The sequence below is a fragment of the Psammomys obesus genome, unplaced genomic scaffold (assembly GCF_907164565.1).
Source record: "Psammomys obesus unplaced genomic scaffold, mPsaObe1.curated_primary_1811, whole genome shotgun sequence".
NCBI classification, from domain to species: Eukaryota; Metazoa; Chordata; class Mammalia; order Rodentia; family Muridae; genus Psammomys; species Psammomys obesus.
The window spans coordinates 6050901-6065003 of NW_026596034.1; the positions used below are offsets into that span (position 1 = coordinate 6050901).

General features: G+C 44.5%; 1 long non-coding RNA gene across 1 annotated transcript; it reads left to right on the forward strand.

The window, feature by feature from the left end:
• Positions 1–2154: 2154 nt before the first annotated feature.
• On the forward strand, positions 2155–11248 carry LOC129686731 (uncharacterized). Its single transcript, XR_008721688.1, has 3 exons — positions 2155–2680; positions 9939–10038; positions 11158–11248. It is a non-coding gene; the product is annotated as an uncharacterized LOC129686731 (long non-coding RNA).
• The last annotated feature ends 2855 nt before the right edge of the window (positions 11249–14103 follow it).

The following is a 14103-nucleotide window of genomic DNA, read 5'->3' on the forward strand; positions in this document are numbered from 1 at the left end:
CTATTCTTTCTGGCATTTTCTTGATTAATTATTGACATGAGAGGGCCCAGTACCTTGTGGGCAGTGCCAACCCTAGGAGAGGCTACTGGTGAAGGTGCATCCCAATGGCCTAGAGATCCAGGACAGTAGAGGTTCCAGTACCATAGGACAACTACCAATGGCAGGAGCAGCTATAGAATATAGATAGCCTGAGCCTATGAATATACCTGTTGGCAGAGCAAAGAAGCAGAGCTAGCCAAGGTCTTTGGAACCAGAATATAGTCAGTGACTCCCAGATGTCTGGCAGTAAGTTTTTTACACTGTTGAAATTTGCTTTTGCTTTTATTTGATTGTGATTGTGCCTTGATTCTTCCCTCTTGGAATAAAAAATATGTGGTTTTGTTTTGTTTTACAGGAACCCACAGTTAAGAGACTGGATGTTTAGAGAGACTTTGGATATTTTAAAGAGACTGAACTTTTAAAAAGCCTTGGGCCTTTCAAAATTTGGATTTTTTTTTATTGTGGTATTGATAGTAACATATGATATTGGAGATAATCAAGAAAGGAAAGGTTATGGTTTAACAGTGATGTGTTGTTGTGTGTATGTGTTTGTGGTGTGTGTGTGTTTAGCAAGGAGTCAGTTGTGCTGGTTATGATTTTTTTTTTGTGTGTGAACTGAACATAAGCTAAGGTCATCTTGAAGAAAAACAGAACTTCAGTTGAGAAAACATCTCTGTAAGATTTGGTTATAGGCAAGTCTTCAAGACATTTTCTTCATTAATGGTTGATATGAGAGGACTTAGCTTAATGTAGCCAGAGTTACCTGGGTTCTATAAGAAAACAGGCTGAGAAAACCATAGGGAACATGTTAATAAGGAATGTTTCTCCATGGTCTCTGCTTCAATTTCTGCCTGTTACCGAGGAGTGTAGCAGAAATAAACTCTTTCCTCCCTAAATTGCTTTAGGTCATAGTCTTTATCACATCAATAGAATGCAAACTAGAACAAAGGCATACAAAGGTCATCAATAGAATGCAAACTAGAACAAAGGCATACAAAGGTAAGGACATATTTTATACCACTGTGCACTTGTGCAATCTGTATGGTATGACAAGGTACTGGGCCCTCTCATGTCAATAATTAATCAAGAAAATGCCCCACAAACTTTTCTATGGGCCAATCTTTTGGAGGCAATTTCTCAACTGAGGTACCCTTTTCTAAGATGACCCTTACTTGTGTCAAGTTGACAAAAAAGAAACAAACAAATAAACAAACAAACAAACAAAAAAACAACCAACAAACAAAAAAAAAAAACCCCAAGAGAGTCTAGAAACTTGAAAGGCAGCTCCTCACTGGTTGATCCTTTTCAAAGGTTCAAAGACTGGATTGATAGTCCAGGTGCCCATCATTCCACACCTCCAGAGCCCAGTATAAGAGAAGGTGGTTTATTCAAATTTTATGTCCAGCACTTCCCAGCAAAGAGTTTTCATTCCTTCATTCTTTCATGTACTTTTCCCCATAGACATTGATTGATGTCTATTGATCTCTGTAGACTAATCACAAACACCAATTGGAAGTCAGTAGAGATTGAAATCATAGAGTAGTCACGTCCTTAAGCCTACTAAGTAAACTGATTTTCAGCCCTCTGGAATAATATAACCTGTGACATTTCACCACGCCCAGGCAACCAACAACAAAAAATAAAAAGTTAAACTTTTCTAGCTCATAACCATAGTTAAAAGACTGAAAACACATGTTGTGCTCACCACAGGATTTTCATCACATCACAGAATAACTCAATACGAATAATGCTTTCTTCTGCTACTACAACTACTGTGTGATTGTTCTTTAAAGAACTATGATGTTGCTGGCCATAATAGCTCACACCTTTAATCCCAAATTCTCAAAGAGCAGAGGTAAAAAGATCTCCATGAGTTTCAGGCTAGCCTGGAAGAAGACTCAGACTTAAAACCAAACTCAAACCCAAACCCAAAAGTCTCCTGCCCAAAACCAAAACTATGACATGATTAAAATATTAAGCACAACTTGATTCATAGTTGGCCTGACCTCATAACCAAAGACAGTTGTGGACAAATTTTTCATTCTCTCTCTATTTTGATTTTCCATATGTGTTAAATGGCTATGGGATGGGTGCCTGACTCACAGGGTCGTTTTAATCATCAAGTGATAATTTGTCTGTCAAGCCAAACATAGCACCTAGAGTGGAGCCACTGCTTACCATAATCAGCAGAGTAACTGAAGCTGCCTAACATTGAACATTTATGCAGTTCCTTCACCTGCGTGTTCTCATTTCATGTTCAGAAAACCATAGAAGGGTTACTGATTGTTGTTGCTGTCACCTTCATTATACTTATTCATAAACTGAGAAAGGGCTCAGGGGTTTTCTAAGGTCCCTTGGCAGGTGAACAGTGGTGGTGCTAGCAGGCATTCTTGGTTTCACAGCTGATTTTTGAAGTGACCCTTTGGCTTGAAAAAGAGTGTCCCATCTTGGACATTTCTACAAGTGGCTCAACAGTGACCTGAAGAGCTCTGGGATGCTCTGAGATGGCATACACATGTTGGTGTGGAATGAAGAACATACGTTAGAAAGGTTATCTGTATGTCACGCTGAGGAACCTCGCCATAGGAGAGGCCTTTGGGAGAATCTTAGTCCCTTTGCTTCAGTTTCAATCAAAACAAAGGTACGTGGGTGTTTTAGTCCTCTAAATAGCTTTCCTTCTTGCTGTGCTGTCTCTTGACCCTAGCCAGGCTGACATGTTTTCTTTAAAACACTGTTGGGAGGAGGATTAGGGGGCTTCTTTTACAGTATCATCTCTCCCAAAAAGGACGGAGAGACAATCAAACACCATAAGACCAGAGTCTAGCTGGTGTGGATCTTTAGGTGCTTAAAAGTACTGGCAGTACACATTTTCATATGAAATGTACTCATTTTAAAAACGCAGGCTCAAATGAGACAAATATGAACTCTCTATCTCCCAGGTGAGGTCTGGGAATTGTGACTACAATCTCAGCTGTCACCGTAAGTGTGATTCATTTCAAAGTGCACAAAAGAGCTCAGTGACCAAGAAAACCGGATTCTCAAGCTGTGAGGCTGAGTAGGCATTTGCTAGAGGAAGGGCAGGAGCTGATCTTATAGTGGGAGTGTAGATTCCACTTTGAAGGCTGCTGTCAGGAAGATGGGAAGTGTGGAGCTCTGTTGCTTAGTAGGGATGATCCCAACAAAAAGCATGGTGGTGCTATGGCAAGTCTTAGAAGCCTACCCAAAACATGATGTCCTGAAGGAAATTGGCTGGAATCTGAGACTTTGTATGGCATTGCCATAGTGACTCAAACACTTCTCATTCCCATCGTCATTGTTGGTTTCAGGGTGGAAGCCAAGAAAATTCACTTCAGAGACAGAAGCTTTAAAATACAAGCTTTATTTTTTAAGAACACAGGGAGGCTGCCAATTTGGTAAAGATCTGAACATCTTTACCAAAAGGAGATTGTACGACATTTTTAAAGGATGGGAATGGGAGTGGGCTCTTGCATTGACCAATCATATTTTGGCACAAGGGGTTGAGCAAGAAAGTAAGTATGAGTGAGTGGGTCTTTCCCGGTCACTTGGTTTCAGAACACTTGACTCAGCTCTTTGCAGTCATGCCCTTTCTTGGACTTTGACCTGTAATTTAGAGTGATAGGGGAACAAAGGAGTGGGCAAGCTTTACATCAAGACAGGCAGCACATTTCCAACCTGTGTGCCTTAGCTTAGAATGGCAACTTCCCTCTTTATATTCTTTTCTGGTTAACAGACAAACATGAATACACTGAAGAAGCAGGATAGGAGTTGGGTTCTGGAGCTTGGAACTATGAACTCAGTTTTGACCCTGCTAACAAGATGAGACTTGTTTGTGAGATGGCTGGACCCAAGAAACTGCCATGTCATGGTCACAGGAGACCAGTGTCAGCACAGTACCAGCAAGTGACTTTCTGCTTGTCTATATTCAATTGAAGATACTGCTTCCTTGTTCAATTCTCATTAACTCTCCTCTTTAATTCTTTACCCCTAGTGTTTTCATTTTACACCTAACTGTCCAATTTTCAACTGTCACTGAATAAAAATCAGGAACATGATACATGAAAAAAAAAAAAACTTATCAGCATATGAACCTTCTGGCACACATTAGGGTTGAGGAACACAGTGCCATTTTCTTTTCTATCTATCTAAGGAAACATTTCCCCCTTTCTTACTGATGACATATATTTTGAGAAATGAGGCCCTTGGATTGTTGTTCTGCAGTCCTTGAAGTCACTGTGAGTTGAATAACATGAGCTTGATGGCAAACTGCCATGGAATTTAAACAGTATGCATGAAAAGCTATTGGTATCTCCACTTGCCCTCCCCCAGACATTTTAAGTTACCAAAGCCATCCTGTAGAATGGTGGGATTGGTTGGTGGCGACTGTCCATAAGTGTGGGTTCTCACACTCTTAAATGCCAGTAGAAATTTGTTAGAGCAGTGACAATCAGAACATTAAAGTTGTCATATTGCCTCCTGACTACAAGTGGGACAGGATCTAGATAAGTGAAGAAATTACAAGTCTTTTATTGATCCTAGGAAAGCAGTTTGTATATTATAACGTACAATGTGCCGTATTCAAAGGGTGTGTTTAGAGGGATTCTCCATGAACTGTGTTAGCTAGCTTTTTCTCCCTCCCTACTTTGTTCTTTGTTCTTCAATGCCATCAATTTTCTTCCCTCATTTCCTTCTCTTACTTTACACTCTGGAAAAGAGAACAGAGACCTCCCTTAGAGAGGCTAACTGTGCAAACTCCAGTGCCCTGTGTACACGGAGACTCTGCTGCCATTGGGATGAATGAGTTGATGTGTTGCCGGGAGATGCCTGTGTCTGTCTGCTGGGCATACTGTGTTTTTATAATGAATCAGGCCATGCATCTGGTCCTTTTGCAATGCTGCAACTTTTGCATCTTTTGTGTGTGTGTGTGTGTGTGTGTGTGTGTGTGTGTGTGTGTGTGATGTCATTTCTTTCTGGTTAGATAAAAAGTTGGCCTTGCTCTTTGGAAGCAACAGACTTCTAGATAATTTTATGTTTTCACTATACACTATACACTCAATTGTATCTTCATGGGTAGATTTGGGCCAGATTTATGCCCCTGAGAAAGTTCTCTTTCTGCATGATTTAAACAAAAAATGTGTCTACTCAGTGTTCCTCAGCCTAATTTATATGAAACTGGGGTTCTGCCACCTGGAGTTTTGGGTCTGCTCTGTGAGATGTGTCTGGTATGTGACTAAAGCACTAAGCAAGGAGGAGGAGGTGGTGGTGGGGGGGATGAGCCAGCCCACTTGAAAGGGAGACAGTCATTCCAGCCAACTGAATGGAGTGTGCTCAACCAGCTGGGAGGGGGGCTTCTGCATTGTGCCTCTGCTATTGCTCTTGTGTACAAGCAGAAAGGCGCCTCCTCCCCAGGGCATGCTTGTTGCTATGATCTGTTTCTGGGGACTTGTGTGCATCTCAAGCGGCTATTCCCTTACTCTCCAGACAGGCTTTAGTTGCTCAGTTCCCAAGCCGGCAGCGTTTTGATCCCAGACCCTTCCGAAGCCTACCTGCATCTGAGACCCCGTGAGGAAGAGGGTGGGTAGAGAGCAGCTCTTCCTGCTGTCTTCCCTGGGTGAATGTCTAGAATCACCCAGTCTCTGGCAGGCCGGGATCGATCATTTTAACTTATGCAAACTGTGGACAATGTGCCTTGGTTTCACCTTGTTTTGAGCTGTCAAAGTCCTCATCTAAGGCTCTGGCCACTTTTAGTTGACTGCACTCAGGTGCTTTCACAGCAAGAAGGCTGGTTGTCCAACATCTTCACATTTTTTAGAAGGTGGGGCCTCTACTGATGTTTGCTAAGTACATTTGAGTGTGATAACTCTATGTACTAGTCTGGCAGTTATGATACAATGATGAATAAGGTAAATACGTTCATTGCTACTAGGGAGTTCACAGCTTTAGCAGAAAGAGCCACTGGTCCAGTCACCACAGTGAAATGCACAGTCTGTACAGGAAGTCCTGTCTTTCTTAGCACTGGGTGGTACTGGTGGCTGAAGGGTTTCAGAAGGAGGGGCTGCTGGATCTGAGACCTAAAGTATGCACTCAGAAACCTGAGATGTCAGTCTCTGGGTAAAGGGGATGCCACTGTCATGTAGCTAGGAGGGATGCCTTTTGACCCAGTTAGAGACAATGACTTGACCAAGAACACTCTGCCTGCCAGTTGCCATGGTCACAGCAAGACCCTTGATGCATTCCAGGAGCATGCTTCAGCTCATAGTTCTGAGTCAGACGGTCTAAGCCTGGTTTCACAGTCTTCCCACTGCACAGCTCATCTCTCGGATTCTTTTGTCTTTCCTCACCTGTGGCATGAGAATCAGAATGGCTGCTTCTCTACAGGGATGCATTGAGACATAATTGAGATCAGTACGTAATGTGTTTGTGCAAAATAAATGTTAGTTATTACAACGATTGATTCCTATTTCATCTTTGGAAGCAAGCCTATGGGATTTAAAGAAAAAGGGGCATTTCTCCAGTACCCATCCACAAATCTTTTATTATAAACAATTGAAGAAAGAGACATAAAGGTTGTTCAATCATGCCTGAATGAATCCATTCAAAATATTTATTTATTAACTTCGCACTATGGTAGAAGGTGTTATTTGAGATGGAAAAGAACTGATGAAATACGGTCCCTGCCCTCAAGTTCGGATAACTTGTGTGAGGAGCTCCCAGGTTTCAGAGAGTCACGTGTGGGACCACAGAGGGGCATCGGCTACTTTACTTTCTTGCTTCCTAAGTGGTAAAACTGAGCCTAGCATGAAAGGTTGGGAGCTTAAACCATCACCCAGTCATTTCTGTGCATCTTCTGCCCACGATGCATGGCCTGCCAGCATCCCAAGAAAAAGTAGTGAGGTCTAATGGCTAGCCAGAGTTTCTGAGGTTAGCAGTACGATCTCTGGTTATCCTCTCCGACCCATCTCGACAGCCATCAAAAGATCCCTGCAGAGGCCTGGAAAAAACTTTTCACCCTGGTCCTTCCAGGAAGAACAGAAAGGGCTCCCAGTGTTCTCTGAAAGTTTCATTTGTTTTCCAAGACAAGGTCTCTCTGTGTTTCCCAGGGTGACCCCAAACTTCCCATCTTCCAAACTCAGCTTCTCGAATGCACAGATTCAGGTGTGCACTGCCATTCTCCGAAAAAAGAAATTAAGAGATTTTATTTTTATTGCCACTTTTTATGGTCTCTCTGTGTGTATGCCACATATGTGTACATACTTTCAGAGGCCAGAAGAGCTTGCTGGATCTCTTAGAGTAGTAGTTACAGGAGATTGTGGGTTGCTGGATGTGAGTCGTAGAAACTGAACTCCCTTGAGGGAGTCTAACTCTGTCAGTCTTGAACAGCAGCAAATGGTACCAACCACAGAGCCATGTCCCCAGCCCCAGCCTCTGAAATTTTATGAGTTCATCTGTGGTAGGAATGACACAGGGTATGGCCAAGTGGACGCTCCTTAATGGATGGAGGTCTTTATGAACATCTCTAAGTGCTTGCCAGTTCCTACTAGCTCAGGTGTCCTGTCCCGGTTGCCAGCCCTTTCTCCCCCTTGCAGAATGTGGTAGGTCTCTGGGCTTAATTATCTGAAGTGGTACTTGCCATATGGTTATAATGCATGCTCTACTCTCTTAAAGGGGGTGTGGAATAGAGACAAAGCACTCTCAGAGGATCTGGGCGAAACCCACACCCTGAAGAAACTTTAGAAACACCCACCTGGCTCCTCCCCAGCCAGACTTTACTTAACTGATGAGCTGATTTGGGGGGGGGGTTGTTGGTGTGTAGGTCTATCTTGGGGATGAAACTAATAATTTCTGTATGTGGCAAGCAGCAAGTCATCTGTGGTTTTTTCACAGGTAAATATTCAGAGGCTGAACAGAAGGAACCACACTGGACTGAGGTGGATAGGGTGCAGAGCACCGGCTTTTTGGGAAGACCCTCCCTGGGCGCTTCCCATCCCCCCAGCGGACCAGTGTCTGGGGTCCTTCTGAAGTGGCACAGAACTGAATTGGGGCCTGCGAAGTTAGACTTGGCTCCCTGTGTTGTTTTTGGGCAATTACCCTGGAAGTCCTTCCTGTAATTAACCCCAGCTTCACGGACATTGCTATTTGAGCATCATCCCCCACCAAACACGCCTCTCTGCCATTATTTCCTGGGAAGATGAGGCCTGGAAGGAGCTGCCTTAACTCAGTTTGTAACCAGCTTTTGTCTCCCAAAGATATGTGAGGTTGTTACTAGGGATATTTCAAAACAGACATTTCTCCTTCCCCAACCCCTTTCCCTCCCCCTTCAACTTTTTTTCTTTCTTCTTTCTTCTTCTTCTTTTTTTTTTAAAGAAAAATAACATTTTCTTCCTTTGCCCTTTTATATTTCTTCCTCTCCCTCCCATATTCTTTCATGTATTCAGGATGTAATAGAAGCAGCATCAAAGCCCAGAGCCCTGCTGAATCCTCCTCCCCTATAGTAAGCGTGCCCTTCTCCTGTCTGATCATTGACTCATAACCACAGAGATTTCCAGGCCTGGGTTGGGAGGGGAAGGCTGAATAAGCAGGAGACCACGGTCTGCAGCTCCTAGAAGGGGAAAAAAAAGTAAAGGATTTGTTGAACAGGGCTTCGCTTTCCCATCCCTACCCCCCAAACTTTGGAGATATTTGTTCAGAATAGGCTGGCGTGACCCGGGTATGGGGGGTGGGAAGGAAAGGGTGAGGGAGGGAAGCAAGCCTGCCACCCCCATCTATCCGCTGATGATTCCAGTGAAGTGTCACTCATCTGAGGTGACTCCAGAATCCCAAGGCCAGGCAGGATGACACTACTACCTATCCCACCAAGACTGCTGTGCGTTATTTAATGCCTCTGCTACTGGAAGTGCATGTGTTAGTTGCCTCCTAGGTTTTGGGCTTTGAGTGGGCAGCTAACAATGGCTTCAACACTGGGAAAGTTAATGTCTCTGTCTTTGAAGACAGACTGTGGGCCAAAGACAGCTTGGCGCTTGCCCACCACACAAGCCCCCCTCCCCGCTGCCTCCATTATGGATGAATGAGGACCACATCTGTTTCTTTTCTTACTGAGAAGTAAGAAGCTAAGACCCTAAAATGGGGACAGGCCAGCACACACCTGGGTGGTCTTTAAATCAGAAAATGTGTTTCTCTCTCTCTTTTGCCAGAGTTCCTCATCTGGGCCTGTGTTCTCAACAGTCTCCATTGCTCTCTGTCCCTGTCTGTGCAGAGCTGTCATGGCATAAGGAAAGCTCTCAATTGGGTGCATTGTTCCATTTTCCTCTTGGTTTCAGGCATATTGCTACTCACCATGCTTCCAGCACTGGAATCCTCACTGTTCCAACTAAGCATGCTCTGGGGCTCTAACTTGCATAGACAGATGCTCTAGGTCAGATGAGAAAGATGCTGTCTATTTCATAGCTACGTGGTTGCTATGTGCTATATACTCTGCATTCTTCCTCAGTTGTCTCATCTGTAAAATGGGGATGATGTAAATTCTACCTTGACAGGTTACTGTGAGTTAGTCCAGAGGCTGGCTGTTATGTTTACTTTGGTGACAGCCTGTGATGTTCTCTCTGCCTTCTTGGCCCACATGGGACCGCCCTCAGAGAATTCCTTTGATTTATTGAGCATCCTGGCAACCGGTGATTCCACTCAGCACTCTCCTTATAAGCTGTACCAGACCACTGCCCTCTTAGCAGAAAAAGAGAAGTGTACTCAAACTGGGCTTGGAGACAAACTTACATTAAAATGTATTTGCTGGTTATCTGAACTTGAAATTCAGTTAGGCACCCAGTATTTTTATTTGCTGAATCCGCAATCTAACCTAGGTGTTTCCTTCTCTACTGACTGCTTAGCTGCCATGCCATGCATTCCTGGAGCAGAAGAGGACAGCTGCCCCCCCCCCCCCAGGGCTGGCTCTACTTGTGGGAAGAGAGGCTCAGAAGCTCAAAGCAGGTAAAAGACATTGGGGTTTCAGCAGAAAGTCAAGAAGCCCTGTTTCTCATAAAGTCAGTGAAGGAGCCCTTTGCAGCATAGCTGACCATGACTGGGCAAGAGAATGGGATAAGCCTTCTGGGAGGCTCTGTGGGTTTCTAAGACTTCAATGTAGTATGAGGCATAGAGATGGAGAGGGAGAGGGAGAGGAAGAGGAAGAGGAAGGGGAAGATAGAGACAGAGAGGGAGACAGAGGCAAGAAAGTGGCAATAACAGGAGCCATCCAGGTAGCGAAGTCTGTTGGGGCCGCACTGGGGCGTGGAATGTGAGCAGACAGCATGCACCTTCTGTGCAGGAGAACAGACACTATCTAGCTAGACGGCCAGACTGTTTGGTGTCACTCACTGAAGCTCCGTGTGTTCCTTTTCTGTTGTTAACTTTCAAACTACCGGAAGTTCTAATACCTCCCTACATAGGGGAGAGCCCATGGGGGAGGGCCCAAATTCAGGGCTGTGGTTGTGTTGTAGAACTCACCAAAGGAATTATGTGCAGAGCCCGCCTAGACTTTTGTGATCATATTTGAGAGTCCACTGGCAAGAATTAGTTGCTATGCCTAATTATGTAGTAATCAGTGACCATGATGCGGCAAGGATTGCTGTCTTAGGAGGTTCACAAAGGGTGTACCCTTTATCAACGATGTTTCCAACTGAGCCAGATCATACCTGCTGGCTGAGACACCACAGAAATAGATCTAGTGAGAAACCTGTTTAGCATGCGTGTGTGTGTGTGTGTGTGTGTGTGTGTGTGTGTGTGTGTGTGTGAGAGAGAGAGAGAGAGAGAGAGAGAGAGAGAGAGAGAGAGTTTCTGTTTCTTTTTCTTTTTTAGAAAGAATGGTTCATCACTGGCCACCAGAGTGGTGTGATTCAGATCCTAGTATTTACAGAAGCAAACCAGCAGATGTGCCAGCATACTAATGTGGCAGACAGTCTGTAGAGGACACAGAGGAGACATCACCTAGGAGGTGGCTGAAGTGCCCGACGAGCCGGGGAGGCTGGGCTTGGGTAGAAGGGTAGCTAGGAAGCACACCTGAAAACGAAGTCTGTGTGGGTATTTGAATGCTTTCTTCTCTCTCATTTACAGGAACTACAGAGGGATATAGGGAAATAAATCTGCCACTTGTTACAGGACTAAGTTCTCATCGGAGCACCCACAATAAATAAGTAACAGCATAAATAAACAAATAAGTGAGGTCATAATTTCTTCCCGAGATCTCTAGAGAAGACAGCTATGCAACAGTTTCGCTAAAATTAAAATTTCAGTGTATGGTTAGAGCTGTTGGAGGAGATTTCAGCCTCGCTGAGCCCGACTGTCTCCTAAAACCCTGGGCCTCTTAATTGTGTAGCTTCCCTTTAAAGAACAAGGGACGGAGGGGCTACAGGCTGGAGTCTGTACACGGCAGGAATTCAGTGACCAACACAGTAAAGGAGCTGGAACTTCAGGGTAAAGAGCAGGATGGAAGCCACTTTTTCCACAGGAACTGCCCTAACTGCAGCAACAAAGGGCCAACAATAACACAATTTGCATTTACCTTCTGTCCGTTAGCTGGTTTGAGAATGACCATTCCTAGGAATCATAACGAACTTTTTGTCATGATCATATATTCTTGCTTCAACATAACTTTTCTGGCAGTTTGGTGTCTAGGGATGGCACGACATCACCTGCACTGTAAGATGCCTCTTCATTGACACCATTTTAAGGGTTTCCTTTCCGTTTTTCTCTTTATTTTTTTCTGTTTTTCTTTTCTTTTCTTTTTTAACTTAAGCACCAAAAGATGACATCTTTCTCTGTCAACAACTCTTGGTACCTGCTGGCTCACCCTTCTCCCTCTGGCCCAGGGGCCCATCCTTTTTCTTCTCAAATCCTATTTAATTTTTGCATTTCCTGATTTTTATCTTGAGAAAACAAAAGGCAGCTGCAGTCACTAAGGAAACAGCTGAGGGTGCTGGCAGGTAGAGGCCTGGCAGGTTTTCAGCCAAGACTGTGAGAACGAAAGCAGCGTGTCAGATTGCAGGGGTTTGTACAACCCCCAGATTCTGTCTCCTCTTCGTGTACACACACACACACACACACACACACACACACACACACAGGCACACACACGCCCGTTTTTCGCCTTTTGCCAGGCATCTTCCCCACTTTCTCTGGCTGTGTTTCTAATCAGCAGAAGATGCATCCTGCTCGCCAGCTACACTCCTTTCCTCCGCATTCTTAACCTTCGATCTTATGCATGGATCACTGGTTAGCTTAGAAATGCACGGACACAAAGGAGGAGCTGACATGTGAGGTTTGACGGCCATAATGGCTGTTTATAAGCCTAATCCATCACGTTTAGTGGACATCTCCATTTTTGTCCCTCTGAAAAGGTATAAATAATAAAATGGGATAGCTCCGGCTCGGAGGTGCCTTGGTAAATATTTTAACTATTTACAAGCTCACACCACCAACAATAGAAGCATCTGTACACTGCAGATTCTCCCCTCCCCCCTACACTCCCCTGGTCCCCACCCCCATCATTCTAGGAGACCCAGATGGTCTCTACCATTCAGCCAACAATAACATTGCTCCATGGTGGAGTTTTCGCCACTTGGGTTACATTTCTTTTTTTCCATATCACATTGGGATATTCTGAACTTGTCCCCCCTCATTCCCCACAGCCCCCCAGCCACCCTTCTAAGGGAACTATCCCAAAGTAGCCTTTCCAAAAGCAAGCGAAGAAGGAGTCTTGGGAGCAACATGGCAAAGGCGGGGTTCAAAGCACAACCCAGAGACAAGTCTCAACAGTTATAAACTGGCCTCCTCAGAGTCCAAATATTGACAGGGCCCACTCATTCTGTGGTCCAGCCCAAGGTTAGCATTGGGCAAACACCCCCGCTAAGTTACCAATATGCTGTGCCAACTCGTATTGGTGTGAATCTGCCCCGGGTTTGAGGCACAGAGAGGATGGGGTTGTGTGTGTGTGAGGAGGTGAGGGGTTGTCTTTCAATTCTTTGGAAGTTAAAGGCTTTTTATTTTTTTATTTTTTGAGGACACCATGTCTGGTCAGTAGGGGGATTAGAGATGGAAGGACAAGGCAGCTTTTTAGCCCTTTCATTTCTTCTTGCTCCGTGCATGAACAAAGCAAGGAGAATCTGCTGAAAACCACTGAAAACTTCAGTTGTAGCCAAGCTCCCGATGATAACTTTATACTATACAAAAATGCAAAGGCGGAGAGAGGCAGGCCGGGATGCTTGAGCATCCTGGGCCCTGGAGACAGGGAAACCCACTTTGGGGAACTACACTGGCCCACACTGGTTTTAATGTGGGCAGGAGAAACGGCAGGATTACTGGATGGGATGGATTTGAAGCAGGAGCTGCATGCTTTATAAAGGCTGTGATAGAGGGCTAAAGAGATGGTTAAGATGGCAGCTCTCCCAGAGGACCCGGGTTCAATTCCCAGCCTCCATGTGGCAGCTCACCACTGTCTGTAACCCTACTTTGAGGGTTTGAGGGAATCTGATACCTTCACATTGACGTACATGCATGCAGAACACCAATTCACAAAGAATAAATAAAATATTTTTTAAAAATGCTGTGATGATGAGCACTGACAAACATATCTTGATATCACATCTTTTGAAACTAGCACTGGGGTTTGAAGTTTCCTCTGGGGGGGGGGTGAAACAAAAACAAAACAAAAATACAAACAAAACCATACAAACAAACAAACAAAAGCCCAAAGCCAAAGGTGCCACCACTCTCCGGAGCCCGAAATGGCCATTGTTCTTCCAGAGTCCCCATTTCATTATGGAGCGCCCTGCTTTCCAAATTTGGTCAATAAAATTAACAGCCGCCCTTTGAGTGGAACATCACACCTCCAAATGAGCTCAAGCTGGCGGGGGTGATTGTCCACCGGAATGTGAGGGTTACATTTCACAGTTCCTCTCCAAGGAATGAATGAAGAGCTCATAAACAAACTCCTGTCTCCCCTTGTTCTGTGGCCCCCGATGTGGGGTATGTGCTGCAAAGAAAAATATTTATCCTGTTTGT